Raw genomic sequence first — 14867 nt, 5'->3', positions numbered from 1 at the left:
TAACAACAAAACGGACCACGGAGTGTGGGGATAAGGGGAAGGAAGGAGTCTCGGTGAAGCGGAATATAAATTGTTTCAGAGAGAGAAAGAATTCACCTGGCACCTTGACACGAAATAAAGGCTCTGAAGATTCCTTTCTATTTTTGCTACTTTTGAGTTAAAAACCTCCAGGGAGTTATTGTTATCGCATAATCGGGTGGGTTAGTGAGCCAAACGTTGTTCCACTCATCCTCAGATTTTCCTAAACTATCGTTAATAGATAGAAGGTGGTTGATGTGCACGTTCAGGTGAATACATTTTTTTTTGTGCATATTTATATAGCGCAAACTCGACCCGAAGGTATTGGAGCGCTGTACATGAGCACCGTATTTACATTACACATTCAGGCACGGGGAGATTAAGTGATATGCCCAGAATCACAGGATGTCGACGCGACCCCGAGGCTCGAACCCTGGTTTCCAGCACCAAAGTGGGCAATCTAGCCGATGGACCACATCCTCTCCCGATGTCCACATCATTTAAGTGATTTGTTTACACCTTGGTTGATTGGCCGACTATGAAGCACCGTAACACACAGGCCACAGAGGCAGCTGTGAACAGTAAACAATCCCTAACCAGATCACATAGCCAGAACACAGAGTTGCAATTCTCTACAATAACATCATGGATCCAGACTAAAGCTTGTAAAGCGGTCACTTCAGGCCAGGGGGAGATTTGTGAAGTGATCAAATGTAGGTGGATCAGGTTAATATCTATTCTAGCATTACATTCTTTTACGTTCATTATCAAACTCGCCATGACTCGCACTGGATCCTTGAAGTAAAGCTGTAGATCACAGCTTCTTAACTTATCACTGTTTTCTAGACTAGTCCAACTCACTAATAGAACAAGCCTTACTCTAGTATGTTCCTGACTTCCCTGGCCTCATACAGAAAACAAACATTGGCATAGCCAATAGGTCTCTCCTCTGGGACAATACAAGTGTTTAGCCATGCAACAGTCGATTTGCACCAAGGATATTGTGCTGCATAATCAAATACTTATGAGGTCCCAAAGGCGAGACCTATTGGCTATGCCAATGCTAGTTTACGCCATGCTTGCCATGCCATGAGCTTACAGAGGTTTCCTCCCTCCTTGTATAATTGCTATCAGTATAGAGTAGCATGCAGAACTTCCTCCTTCTCATACAATATTTTGATTTGTAGGCACATTCGATCTGTTTCATGTTGTGAATTTGCAGCCTCTAAATTCCACTAACAGCACCTCTATAGTCCATCTCTACTTATAAAATTGGAAGGCACTCTATGCCTGTTAAATCTCCATGTAATAGAAGGATCCTGCAATAATCACCCTTCCACTTCAGCCAACATTACCAGTGGACAGCAAATGGAAAACGTTGCCAGCATTATATTTACCTTGCTTACTTTTAGCTCTTCAAAAATTAAGACGAAATCTAGGGAGGCTTGTGTTGCATAAGATGCACTAGGATATGTAGATTGGAGCGTCAGTGGACGTTTATCTTGTCAGAGGTCTTGCAATCAAAAACCTCATATCAACACATTTAAGTAAGTCATGAAAAGATTTTAAGCTGTTTTGCCCAATTGCAAGTACCTTAAGAAATCTAGCTCAGATGATGGTATACTGAAATCTCCCATAAACAGGATGGGGATATATGGCCAAGATAGATTATAATTGCAGCATTGCTTCTGGGGTGTCAACCACAGCACCATTTTATGACACTAGAGGGATGGCACCTAATGTAATATGAATAAGAGAGAATATCCAACGCACCTGATCTGCCTCATAGTTTTACGTTGGTCATTGTGGAAGCCCCTGAAATAGGATAGCTGTGCCATAAAAGGAAACAAAGTAAAACAGTGTCTTGTACCTAGCTGCAACTCGAATCCCCCCCGAGTACCATCTTCGTCCATGAGATACGTGGTCATTTTCTAGTATCGCATTTATATGCTTCACTGTATGTCTAAAGTATCCGAGCAGGTCGTTGCATTTCTCAGGATTGGTCAGGACATTAACATTGTTTTAGAACTGTCAATTCAGCCACACATTCCTTTTGTTCATGGTTTAATTGACTAATATATCAATATTCTTTTGTGCAAGCTTCCCGTCTTCACCTCTTCCCCTCTCTCTTTTTCTATTCCACACTCACCTTATCTACAATAGATGCAACTATAATACACCAGCTCTGCTTCTTGGCTCTTTTTCTTCAGTTTCATTTGTGTTTCTTAGTTGTCTCTGAAAAGTCAAAACAATTTTTTAAAAATCTTCATAAAGTGTTATGTGTTTTTTACCTGCAAATATTATTATACATTATTGGAAAAATTCAGGATGGACCTGTTCCAATAATCAAATGTATCCTTCAAAGGAAGGCTTTTTATTTTGTAAAACAAAAATGATGTCAAAGAACCTTTAGTAATGATAGCATTAATTAACTGAGCCAGAATATAGACATGCCTTTACTGTCACTGCCTTATCATGCAGAAAGATGTAATACGGTTTGCTGGAGTTACAGAATGTCAATACCAAAGAAGCATTATTGGAATTCAGTCTAGCATCCTGAACCCATCTTTTGCTGCTATTGTGCCTTTTGGTCATGGTGCACAAAAGGGGATTGGGAGGTTCGCAGTGCACACTTGCCAAGAGATGATCATGGTAGGCAATCACCTTGGGTTTTGGCAGCAGTGCTCTTCTTCCAGCTTCCTGGGCAGCATTTTAAGATGGGCTACCCAGGGGCCTAGATCTGTGGTAATTTCCTCTACCTCTTGTGCGGCTACATGCCACATGGTTGAGTGTGTAATCTCTCTTCACTGCTAAGCATGTGCTGGAGATGGTATGCTGGGACGCTGATCTGATCTCCTGCAATCAGCTCAAGGGCCAGGGATAGGTCACCAGTGATGGCCATAGCTGTGGGTTCTCCAGTCTGCAAGGAGATGACCTGCCTATATATTATTCAGGAAAATCCCAATCCAATAGTATGGTAGCCTCCTGATGAGTTGCTTTGATACAGTTTCTCTTGCTCTATAAACAATCCACATTTTACCCCATATAATGGAATTAATCATTGTGAACACTGCATAACATGGTTAAACTGCAGTTTATTTCAGCTGGTTTGGCACCCCATTGTGTGGCTATTTTTGTTGTTTGTGTTTTTCCAGGCCAGACTACAGGCTTGTCCTGGATTCTCATCTTCAGTCTGGCTTAGATTCTCATACATAGCCTCTGTAAAGCTCCGTTAGGACTGTTCAATACCTGGTCCTTCTTCACTCTTCGCCTACTAATCTACAATCCGGAAACTCCACAATCCTTTACAGGAAGTTTTTCCCTTACAGCTTTTTCCTCATATAGTGACTGACTCTGGGAGACACATGCTTCTACCATGGAGTGGTGCAGTTGCTACTGAAAGGAGTTGCCCTTACTTTGGGCAAGCAATGTCAAGGTTACTTGAACATTCCTGATGTCCAGCCGATAACAGCTGGTGGAATGCTTCCATGCATGTAGTGCAGGAGTGCTCAAAGTATGTAAAGAAGGGTAAAATCCAGGTCAGATTTTTTCACGACAATTACTAGCTATGTGAAGTATTTCATGGAATATACAACAGATGTTCCATGGGGGTCTTAAAAAGGTATCATGAATACTGCCCTCACGAGATGCACGATAGGGCAACCCTGTTCAATGTATGCTGCATTCTACCTGTGAACATTAAACACTACTAGCTGAAGATGCTTTAACAACAGGGACTGTATTGCAGTAAAGCACTTCCTAACCTTAGACATGAGTATTCGGATTCTTCAATTTTGGCAACAGGACTCAGAATGTCTGTTGTGACTACAACTAGCGATTACAAGCCTGCTCAAGAAATGTCTGCTCAAGAAGGACAGGCAGGATACGAGGTACATCCATGAGGTCCTGCTTGAACAAGGTGAGATTACAGCCTGTGCTGAGGACTGCCAGAATTACACTGCAGTTTGAATATCAGGCATTTAGTTCAAAAGAAATTGACACTGACCTGACATCCATAGGTCCCTGTTTACACGTGGGCCCATCTAGTGTTAACTGCCGGCATGACTACTTTTACATGTCCTGTACTTTGTACAGTGCAGGATGGACATCTCACATTATCCTGCCTCTGGTATGACACTTCTTTATTTCACATTGAGGGTCTGCTAACTCATGACACATGTAGCCTTACTGTATGCGTCAGAACAAGCACACAATTACCAGTACTGTATTTGCCATTAAATATGCCACTTCATTACAGAATGGATCCTCCTAACAGCAGGTCTAGGGACAAAACCATTGCATCTTCATGGCGGTGCTTGCATTTTCATTCTTCGTGCCAAATGAGGTCTGCTTTCAAAGAGCATGTGTAGCAACACCAAGCAATTTACAAACTTGAAAGGTTGCCATAAGACTATTACTGCAAAATATAAACAGCATACAGATATGGTGAGTAACAAATGTGGCAGGCAGCAAAGGCAACAGTGTGATTCTTTTATGTGGTTATGGCAAGGATTCTAATGTGTGGTTATTTTGTCCACAACTTATGACATTTGTGAGACACTTTACCAAACTGCAATCGGTTTCTGTCAGAGCTCCCATTCTTTGGCAGCTGTGATTATGTCTTGCATTATAAACTCTAAAATTGCCACCTTTTGGTTACCTCTTTGTGGATAGCTGTGACAGTAGTTAGAAAGCTAAGACGGTCACAGCTTACTCAGAGTATTTGCATGAAAAGCCTTTTGTGTATATTTCACCCCTTCTTTTAAACCTCTCTTTGGAGGGGTATCCTCCCCACTGTCCTTTAGCTTCCACTGGAACAGCATGAGCCAGCCACCAGACTAGTTTATGAGAATAGTCCCTGCAAACACTCTTGCTTAACTACTAACAGTACGTTTCTTGGCTGTCACTCTCCCTCTCAGTTTGAGCAGATATTTGCATCAGACAGTCTAGTAAACTGCAATTACCGAACTTGTAAACTTATATGTTGTTGGGCTACATTTTGGCACAATTTAGTTTGTGCTTCTAGATAAGCTATTGGCAGTAGTCCCTCTCTCTACTATAGTGGGAGGGCTTGCCCTTTTACTGATGAACCCTCTTTGATCAACCTTTTGGTTAGAAGGCTGGATTTTGGGGATTTCCTTGTTGCACTCTTACTTCTATTGGAGAAGAATGTGACAGCTTGCAGACGGCTATCATTCAGTAAAGGCAAGCCAGTCTGAACACCGACTGGTTTCAAGATGTTAATTTCTGGCCTTCACGCAGTAAGCAGTGAATGTCTTTGCTTGCTTGCCTGTAGATAACAATCCGGTGTTGGATGATTTTGATAGCAGTTCACATTCAGGAGCTATTAAAAGCTTATTACTCAATATTGGTTCTCGGAGTAAACTTAAAACAAAATTCTCATTATTTAACTGTGGGCCAAGATAGAAGATATCCATTTCTTTTTCTCCAATTGAAAATGTGTTTCACAATTCATCGCTTGTGATATTTCAATATTCACCTTACTAAAAGATAATCTATCATGTTAACAAAATGGGTGGGGGCTGTGCCATTATATATTAAAAAACAGAACTTTATGTCTTTCACATTGCACTGCCTGATTTTGAGTCTGTAGAATTAGTGGCAGTCAATATTTTACTGCCTCCAAAAAAGTGTAAAATAGATAATCCCCTTAACCCAGAACAAGCTACTACTTTTAGTCTAGCCTTTGCTGAGGTTTTGCTCTTCTAGGTAAGAAATATGACGGATCTAATTTTCACGAATATTGACAATATTCGGGTCTTTAGATGCCTTTAGAGCGGGTCAATTACGATGCACTACCGTTAGAATTTTTCTACTGCCCTAAACTGCTAAATTGTATGAAAGCCTATGCCATTAAGAATAGATTTTCACTATTGGGAATAATTTTGTTAACTGAAAATGTATCTACTGGTGCAGAGAATCTTTAACAATTTTAGCACCTCAATTCTAGATTTCTAGGTAGTGGTTAGGAGATAAATTGTTTGCGAACTGTCCGCAGGCTCTGTGGTACAATTATATTTTGGCATGTGACACTTCTATGTGAGGAGACAAATGTATACTTGTGGACTGACTAAAGCCAAGAAAATATAAATTCATGAAAGTGTACAAACATACAAGAATATTACAACTAGTGGGCAAGCCAACTATCAATAGCATATTCTTAATAGTAAGAATATGTGCATTAATGTTTCGGCATTATTCGAGAACTCTCTAATCTAACAAGTTATCCTATATCCATTTTTCTACACTTAACAAGCTTTCTTTTTCCATTCAAAATCGAGCCAACTGCTGCCGCCTCTTTTTCCTCATACTGAAAAGTTACAATCTACCACCATCACTTCAAATTATCCGTCTGCAACCAATCTGCCTCCAATCTGCCTCCACGCAGGCTCTCCTCCTTTTCTATTCTTTCAGAGGATACAATACATGCCAAAATTGACACCATTAAATTGGGCTTTCGATCGGGCGCATTCCTGTTGAACGGCATCAAACATGCCAGTAAGGTACATTTTCTAGCTCTCACTGGGAGATGTAGTATATGCTTCGATACTAGAATGGCTCCTACTATATAGAAACAAGCGGCTTATGTCCCTCTACACTGGACCCTAGTACTTTGGTCAATTATTGGCCCATTTTCCTTCTTCCTTTTCCAACAACAATTATTAAAAGCATTATCTCTACAGCGCTTTCCAATGTCTCGGATCAAGGCCAATATTCGGATACTATTAAGGCAAGGTTTAGACCCCAAAATAGCACCAGGTCCATTCTTATAAAATGAGGAGACATAGCTGCCTTATGTTTCAACATTTTTCTAATGCCAAGACAGGGTCTACTACTCCCAGCTAATACGGATAAGGAGTGAAGGAGCAGGCACTGGAATGTCTGGCATTACTTGTTCAGGGAAGGAGGCATGTGGCATCTACATCTCCTTTCCATCCCACCTTTAAATAGCTTACTTGGGGGCAGAGCTTGCCTGGTTCCAAGATGGCAGCAGCACAGCGTAGCTCCGGTGACCCAGCTACATAATACTTCATAATCCTCTAAGAAGACGCCGTCATTTATATCACAGGGAACAACAACTCAACAAGCTTTCCAAACGCAACACCCGACAGGCGCTGTAACTGCAGAGATCGCCGTCAGAACCGTGTACGACAACGTGTGACATAAATTGGAACCAAAAGTGCAAAGGCTAGCGCAATATCGGAGCTGCTTGAGACCGGGTCCCCGAATAATGTGGGTAGCGGAAGGCGGCGCTCAGCGTGGACAGCTGTATTAATTGGTGTGGGGGCCCCCCAGGAAGCAGACTACCCAAGACAGACGCAAACTGGGGAGGAAGCCTACAGACTACAGACAGAGTTGATGGCCTGACGCAGCCACCGACGACAGGGGTGAGCCCCAAGTAGGCCACAATGGATAGGGACGTAAGGTGAGGGGGAACGGGCCCGGAACGCAGGCAGCGGGATGAAAAATTGGAGATACAGGCGATTCGGCTGGTGCTTCAGGACGGCACAGGATCTGCACAGAGAATGCACAGTGTGTACGGAATTTAATGCACCGGCAGAACAGAGGGTTTCAAGCACAGTCCGTGGTGGGCTCTGCGCACACAGACGAGTGCCTCTTTCCAACAACAGAGCTATCCACTGGGTACCGGGCACAATGTCTATACAGCCGGAAAAACTGAGTACCGCCCTACGTGACTGTGACCAGTGGACATATGGGCAAGATGTGATCGACTGATCAGGCGCATTAATGCGGTCTGGTTACGCAGCACGTCTGATTGCACATAACAAGGCCGCCTCAATAGTAAACTGTAACGCGCATGGTTTTTGTTAGGACGCGCACGACAGACAGCCCACCTTGATAAAAGTTTGGCTTTGAAAGAGGGCTGAAACCTCGAGCAGTACGGAGGTTCACAAAAAGTATACAAGGGCAGGCTTGAATCATAGAGCCCTGGACGGGAGCAAGAGTCTGGAACACAGGACAGAAGGGGGCGAGTTAGCACACAATAGGGAAAACAGCTTGGAGCCCCCCCCAACTATATTCCTTAAACCAAAGACCTCGTGAACCGCTATGGGAAAAACTGATAAAACTCAAGCTAAACTTCCCTTTGAACTGAGGAAATCCACCAATGCTGCTGACCTGTGCTTGGGTTCTGAGGCCACAGACCCTCCAGAGGACGAGGATCTGAAACTAATTCTAACCACTATGCAACGCAGCCTGAAAAAAACAGATGGGAAAATAGATGCCCTCACGATTTGTATAGACAGGATGTCAGAAAGACTGGATAAACAATCAGAAAGGTTGGATAATGCCGAGAAACGAATTTCTGACACTGAAGATACAATAAATGCATACTCAGAAGCACAAGGGAAAGTGTACAAATTCCTGCATGTATTGCAAGCAAAGATGGAAGATTTGGAGACAAGCTTCAGGCAAAAGAATAGGTGTGGTGGAATCTGCAAATGTAATGAACATGGAGCGATATGTGGAGCGACTGTTGGTGGAACTGCTAGGTAGAGACACCTTCTCTGACATATTTGTAGTAGAGCACGTCCACTATTCTTTAGCACAGAGGCTGGCCCCAGGGCTCCACCCAGTCCAAAAGTAACAACGTTATTGAACTACAGGGACAGAGATGTGGCACTTCGCAAGTCAAGAGAATTGAAAGAGATACGGCATGGAGGTGCGGAACTGGCTTTTTACCCTGACTTTACGCAACAAATATGAGAGGCTCGTCAACAGTTTCTCCAGGCAAAGAAAAGACAGAGAGCTAAATATGGAATACAGCATGATGTACCCGGCCTAGTTGAGAGTCATTTCCGAAGGGAAAGCTCATTGCTTCACAGATCCCAAGTTGATACTCCATTTCCTCAAACGCAAAGGAGGACCGAGGAGCAAGAGAAACTCTCCTGATTCCACCCCCAATGAAGATGATGATGCTCAAGACGCAGAGGAATGAACAGTGCTGGTGGATATTAGAGAGGAGCACACTTATGCCAAGAGGAACTATCAGATCAAACTGTATAGAACATGCTGCTCTGGCGGTTGGACTTGCGGACCTACTGTCCTACTCCATTCCTTCCCTCCCCCTGCTCTCTTTGCTATGAGAGGCGGAGAGGGTGCAAGGTTGCTTCAGAGTTTCAGGGGGACACCCTGGAAGCCCAATTGAACCATGGTCCTGTAATCCCGGTAACACTGTTTCAACATGCGCAATTTGGACAGTGGAAGTTGCATGGTCACTAGGTCGGGATGGGTGAGACAGCCGAGTACACCTGTGAATTGCAGTAAAGGGGGAGATGAATATAATTACAAGCACATGGAGACTCTGATCACAAGAGTGGTACTGCTATACTGGAGTCATAAAGACTAGCTGGGTATTGGGAAGGACCTGGGGCTTCAATCGAGACATCAACGAACAGGATACTGCTCCCTACTAGGGGATATTAAAGCTAAAATAATAGAATACCACGACAACGCCAACAGTGAAGTGACACACATGAGAAAAGATGCCACAGGCAGAAGATGTGGAGGGGGGGGGGGGGCCATCATGCGCCCAAGGAACAAAACTGCAGGGGGATTCTGAAGCTTTTAGCAGATGATGGAAGTACATTGTACAACGAGGACAGTATAGCAAAAACATTCCACAGATACTACACGGATCTATATCACACACCCATACCACCAGACTGAGGAGATGTGACTGATTATTTAGCACATATAGGTATGCCATGGCTCTCTGCTGAACATAGAGAGCATCTGATGGCGTGAGGCCATTGCTAGCAAGCAGTCTGGGAGGCACCGGGTGGAGACAGACTAACAGTCGCTTTTTACAAGGCATACCAGGACCTTTTAATCCCACACTTGGTCACATTATTTGAGGAAATAGTACAAACTGGTGTCATGCCTCATTCTATGCAAGAGGCCATGATTATTACTTTATTAAAGCCAGGCAAACCCACTCTCTTTTCTAAATGTTGACACCAAACGATATGCTAAAATACTGGCGAATAGACTGGCCCCACTGTTGCCTGGATTAGTAGAAGTGGCGCAATCCAGTTAAATCAAATCTCGGAACCATTTTCGGCGTGATACAGCAAACAGACCCAGAGGTGAAGGCAGCTACGATATTCCTATACGCCGAAAAAGCATTTAATTCAGTCAAATGGGAGATTCTGCATGCGGTTCTTCATCGAGTGGGGGCAGGGGAGGTCTTTCTGAAATTTGTTGAAATACTGTACACAGAACCAGTGGCACGGGTCTGAACAGGGAACACAGTCAGCGCACCCTTTAATATTTCCTGAGGCACCAGACAGGGGTGCCCTCTCTCTTCCGTATATGCTTCAGTGGCGGAACCATTGGCATGTGCTATAAGAGAATATCATAGTCATAGATGTATTTGTTTCCCGGACTATAGACCCGATTTCAGCATATGCAGACGATATACTAATATATGTTAGAAACAGAGGGAATAATCTTTCCCCCATTCTGGGAGAGGTGGTGCGATTTGGAGGACTATCAGGACTTAGTGTCAACTGGGAGAAGTCCATGGTATGTCTCCTTAGCCCAGCCACGAGGCCGATGCCCCTTGAATTACCCGCTAGAGTGGACATCGGAACAGATCAGGTACCTGGGTACCCATATACATACAGACCCCTCGACAGTTGTTCTTGAAAATTATGGAACAGCGATAACAAAGATCGAGAAAGATATCCATCGATGGAATAAGCTACCACTGTCTGTAATGGTACAAATCGCCATTATAAAAATGGTGATCCTTCAAAGATTGCTATTTCTATTCCAAAACATCCCAATACTACTATCACGCACATGTTTCACTACATTGCCTTCCCTCGTGATCAAACTCTCTTGGGTGGGAAAACAACCACGTGTGAAGTAGGAGACACTAACTTTGCCATATGATATGGGCGGACTAAACACACCAGACATAGAGTTATACTTCCAAGTCGCGCAGAGCTTATTTGCACATTACTGGCTCCATAGTCCGCCAGATCTATCTTACTTATACATAGAGAGAGACGCGGTGGCTCTCGCTACACTCCCTCAAACACTATTCTCCACCCTCAGGAGACGACACGGGGTCTTTGGTTCGTTAAACACCACAACTCTATTTTATTTTAGAAAAAAAAAAAAACGCTGGAGCGGTGCTGTATTTGTCACACATGCTGGTGGAATGGTGTTCTTGCTTCATGCTGGGAAAAGTGAAAGGAGTGATAAAGGCCCTTGGGTCACTGGGGATCACCAAGATGGGGGGACATATTTGACAATAAAACAGTAAAAAGCTGGGAGGCACTAGGTGCTGAATCAGAGCACCCGACAGCCTTCACCCGATTCCACTACTTCAGAATTAGACACATGCTATGCACTACTGGGAGATTACATGTTAGAGCCCCCCAGACATGCCGGCACTCGCATCCTTGATATAGGAAAGTCACCCACTAAATTAATCACAGGACTTTACGACTTCGATGGACAAGTCGAGGCTAGAATGGCGAAGAGACCTTGATACAGCCATTATAGATGATTGCTGGAAATATTGTTGCACTATGATCAGAAAAGCCTCACAAACTGGAAGACACAGGCTAATACAATTCAAATATATAAATCATATATATTATACTCCTGAAAAGTTACACAGGTATGGGTTGCGGGATACCGCATCATGCTATAGATGCTCTGAACAGCATGCTGGCTTTATGCATGTGGCATGGTACTGCCCGGAAGTATTCTCCTTCAGGAGGAAGGTCACGCTAGAACTTGGGAATATAGTGAGTATGACACTGGAGATGGACCAGTTCCTGGCGCTACTAGGTTATAGTAAAATGATATGAAAGGCAGACCGCAAATTGATATCTATCGGTATGCTACTGGCAAAACACCGTATGAAGACGAGATGAGCAAAAGCCCAACCCCTCCCTAGAAGCTTGGCACAGCAACACGTTATACTGTAATACTCACTCAGAGACATATATGAACTGCTCCCGATTCGGAACAGGCCAAAGAACATCTGGAAAACTTATCAGGTTTATTTAGTGGGTAAAGAAACAGGAGAACCAGAGGGAGAAGCAGTCTAACTCCATGAAGGGTACACAGGGCAAAGTAAAGCAGAGGACTCATTAGAGTCTACACACTGAAGGGACACAAGAGGAGACATTACTGTGATGATCATAACTGTACAAATAGAAATAGCAGTCGGATAGAGAAAGATCTGTGAAACGTGTTAGACAAATGTGATGTATTGGAAGACACAATTGTTAAATGATGAGGCAACTGAACAAATATGAATGTGTCAAGAATTCCTGTCATGCGAGGGGAGGAAAACGGTAACCAGCGTAAACGGACTACATCTCCCAGGATGCTTAGCGGTTGAGAGGTTATGTAAACAGGAGAGCTGTTACATAACTCAAGGAAAACACGCCCTATAAAGGGAGGAACCGGGAGGTACAACGCTGTCGGATATTGTGTTTACACCGACGTACCTGCTTCGTGAAGAGCAGTGTTCCGGAGTGGTGCTCCAGTAAGGCAAGAACGGAGGTAGGTCGAGTCGTTACTCCCTGGGCCGTGTCTTGCCCCATCGTCACCTGTGAAGGACCCGGAAGCTCTACCGGTCAACCATTGAGCTTCGCTTTTTGACTCGGCTGAGTCAAAGCGCAGTGGCGCTTTTGCTGGTTGGAGTCGTAACTCCCAGCCCGACCAGAGATACAGGGACTGCCAGCTGTAACGCACACCAGGAGGTGTTTGCCACGTTACAGACTCGGAAGTCCACAGGATCGATCGAGCGGCTGCTCTCGGTTCAGTCTTCTTGCTTTTGATTGGGGTATCGGTGACGCATCACCAGGAGGTGACTCCGCGTCCCGGTGCAGTCTGAGGAAGAGGTTGAGCGGCTGCTCCCTTCAGGTAGAGACCCCGGCTGGGTGTATCCCTGACTCCTCGATTCTCCCCAACACTCTTCGTGCCCCTCACAGCCTACCGATTGGCATTGTCGGCCATTTCATTTCTGCCCTCTGTTGGCATACGCCGGGATCGGCGTATATGCAGAGGACGGTTAGGACCATCCGTGCTGTGGGCTGGTAACGTACTTAGCCTGGAGGATTCCAGTGACTATAACTTTTGTTTATTCGTTGTATTGTTTTTGCCTTCATTAAAATAACTAACCCTTCACAAGTGGTTGTGTCCTCATTATCGTGTCTGTTAAACGATCCTGAGACGTTCAGGGCGTTACAAACATCCGACCGTAATAACACTAACTGTCTCCCGGTCGATAACAGACATGGCAACACTTGATGATGTGCTGGCTGCTTTAGCGACCGTGCAAGTTGAAGTGGCTGCCTCTAGGCAAGAAACAGCCGATGTAAAAGCCAGACTGGATGCTATCCAATTGGACCCGCTCACGCCCAGCACCTCCCTCACGAACCAGACCCCTGCGGTAGTAGTGGAAATGCCGGTAGCCATCCCCTTGGCAACACCAGAGAGGTACAGTGGGGATCCTAACACAGTGCAGGTATTCCTCACACAAGTGGCGCTACATTTATCGTGCAAACCAAAGGCGTTCCCCGCGAGTCAGGCTCGTGTGGCTTTCCTTATTTCCTATTTGGCTGGAAACGCGGCACAATGGGCCGTACCTCTGGTGAGCAGGGACGACCCCATCTTATGTGATTGGGGTGCTTTTCGCGAGGAATTCCTGAAGGTATTCGACAGAAGGGCTGACTCGTACACGGCGGACCGTGAAATGCTTGAGTTGTGACAGGGATCCAACGACCTGGTGCAGTATCTCAACGCGTTCCGAAGGCTGGTTGCGGAAACCAAGTGGCCTGTTGCTAAACAGACGGCGCTCTTCCATCACGGGCTGTGCGATGAGCTCAAGGACGCCGTGGCTCATATTGACCCTCAACCCAAGACATGTGAGGGCCTTATCAACCTGGTATTACGGCTGGAACATAGGCTAAGTGAAAGAAAGGGGGATCATGGGAGAAAAGGAAAATCCCTTCCATCCTCTGTGACGGTGGGAAGTCCTGAAACTTCCACCACATCCAAGGGAGAACCCATGGACATCGGCGCAATACGAGCGAGCCTCACAGCCACGGAGAAAGAGTCACGCCGTAAACAAGGATTGTGCCTATATTGTGGCAAAAAAGGCCACTACGTACGTGAATGCCCTGCCAAACCGAAGACGTCACGTTATCGGGCCAACCGGTCGGTAACAGCCGTGGTGGACATACCGGCGGAAAACTAGAGGACTCCCAGACCAAAGAAGGGGCATCTCGGAGTCACTCATCCATCCCTTCACTTTCCAACTCGGTCACTAAGGGACAACGACACCTGTTTCTCACGGTGCACGTGGGAGTGCATGACCAGTGGATACCCGTTGTGGCCATGGTGGATTCAGGGGCCACTGGCATGTTTATGGACCACAACGAGGCATGCAGGCTAGGGCTAGTGCTTCTTCCCAAAGCTGTACGCGAAGACGTCTATGCTGTAGACGGAAGGCGATTGGTGACGGGGCCCATCGGGCAGCACACGGGGGTCCTTCCGATGAGATATGGGAGGGACCATTTGGAACAAGTCGATTTTGACATCATCCGAGCGCCCCAATATGGCGTCATATTGGGATTGCCGTGGCTACAGAAACACAACCCCTCTGTGGATTGGCCAACACATCGCATCAAAATGACGTCACCGTATTGCATCCTGCATTGTGGAATAAGAACGGAATCCCTTGACGCAGATGAGAGCGGGAGTCAGACGGTGGCTACAGCGGCAGAAAAAGATGTGGCTCTCCCCCAGGCTTATCACAGTTTTGAGGATGTATT

General features: G+C 45.1%; 1 protein-coding gene across 6 annotated transcripts in view; it reads right to left on the bottom strand.

Annotated features, from left to right (window-relative positions):
* Positions 1-14867, bottom strand: part of ANKRD27 (ankyrin repeat domain 27) — a 595879-nt gene that overhangs the window by 525338 nt on the left and 55674 nt on the right. For 4 of the 6 annotated variants that reach the window (XM_085639132.1, XM_085639135.1, XM_085639137.1 and 1 more), the window contains exon 2: positions 2168-2253. The exons of the other annotated variants lie outside the window; for them this stretch is intronic. The gene's annotated coding sequence lies outside the window, so the exon portion shown is untranslated. The remainder of the gene's footprint in view (positions 1-2167; positions 2254-14867) is intronic. 6 annotated transcript variants of the gene reach the window in all.

The sequence above is a fragment of the Triturus cristatus genome, chromosome 12 (assembly GCF_964204655.1).
Source record: "Triturus cristatus chromosome 12, aTriCri1.1, whole genome shotgun sequence".
In the NCBI taxonomy this organism is placed as follows: Eukaryota; Metazoa; Chordata; class Amphibia; order Caudata; family Salamandridae; genus Triturus; species Triturus cristatus.
This window is presented reverse-complemented; position numbering and strand designations above follow the sequence as displayed.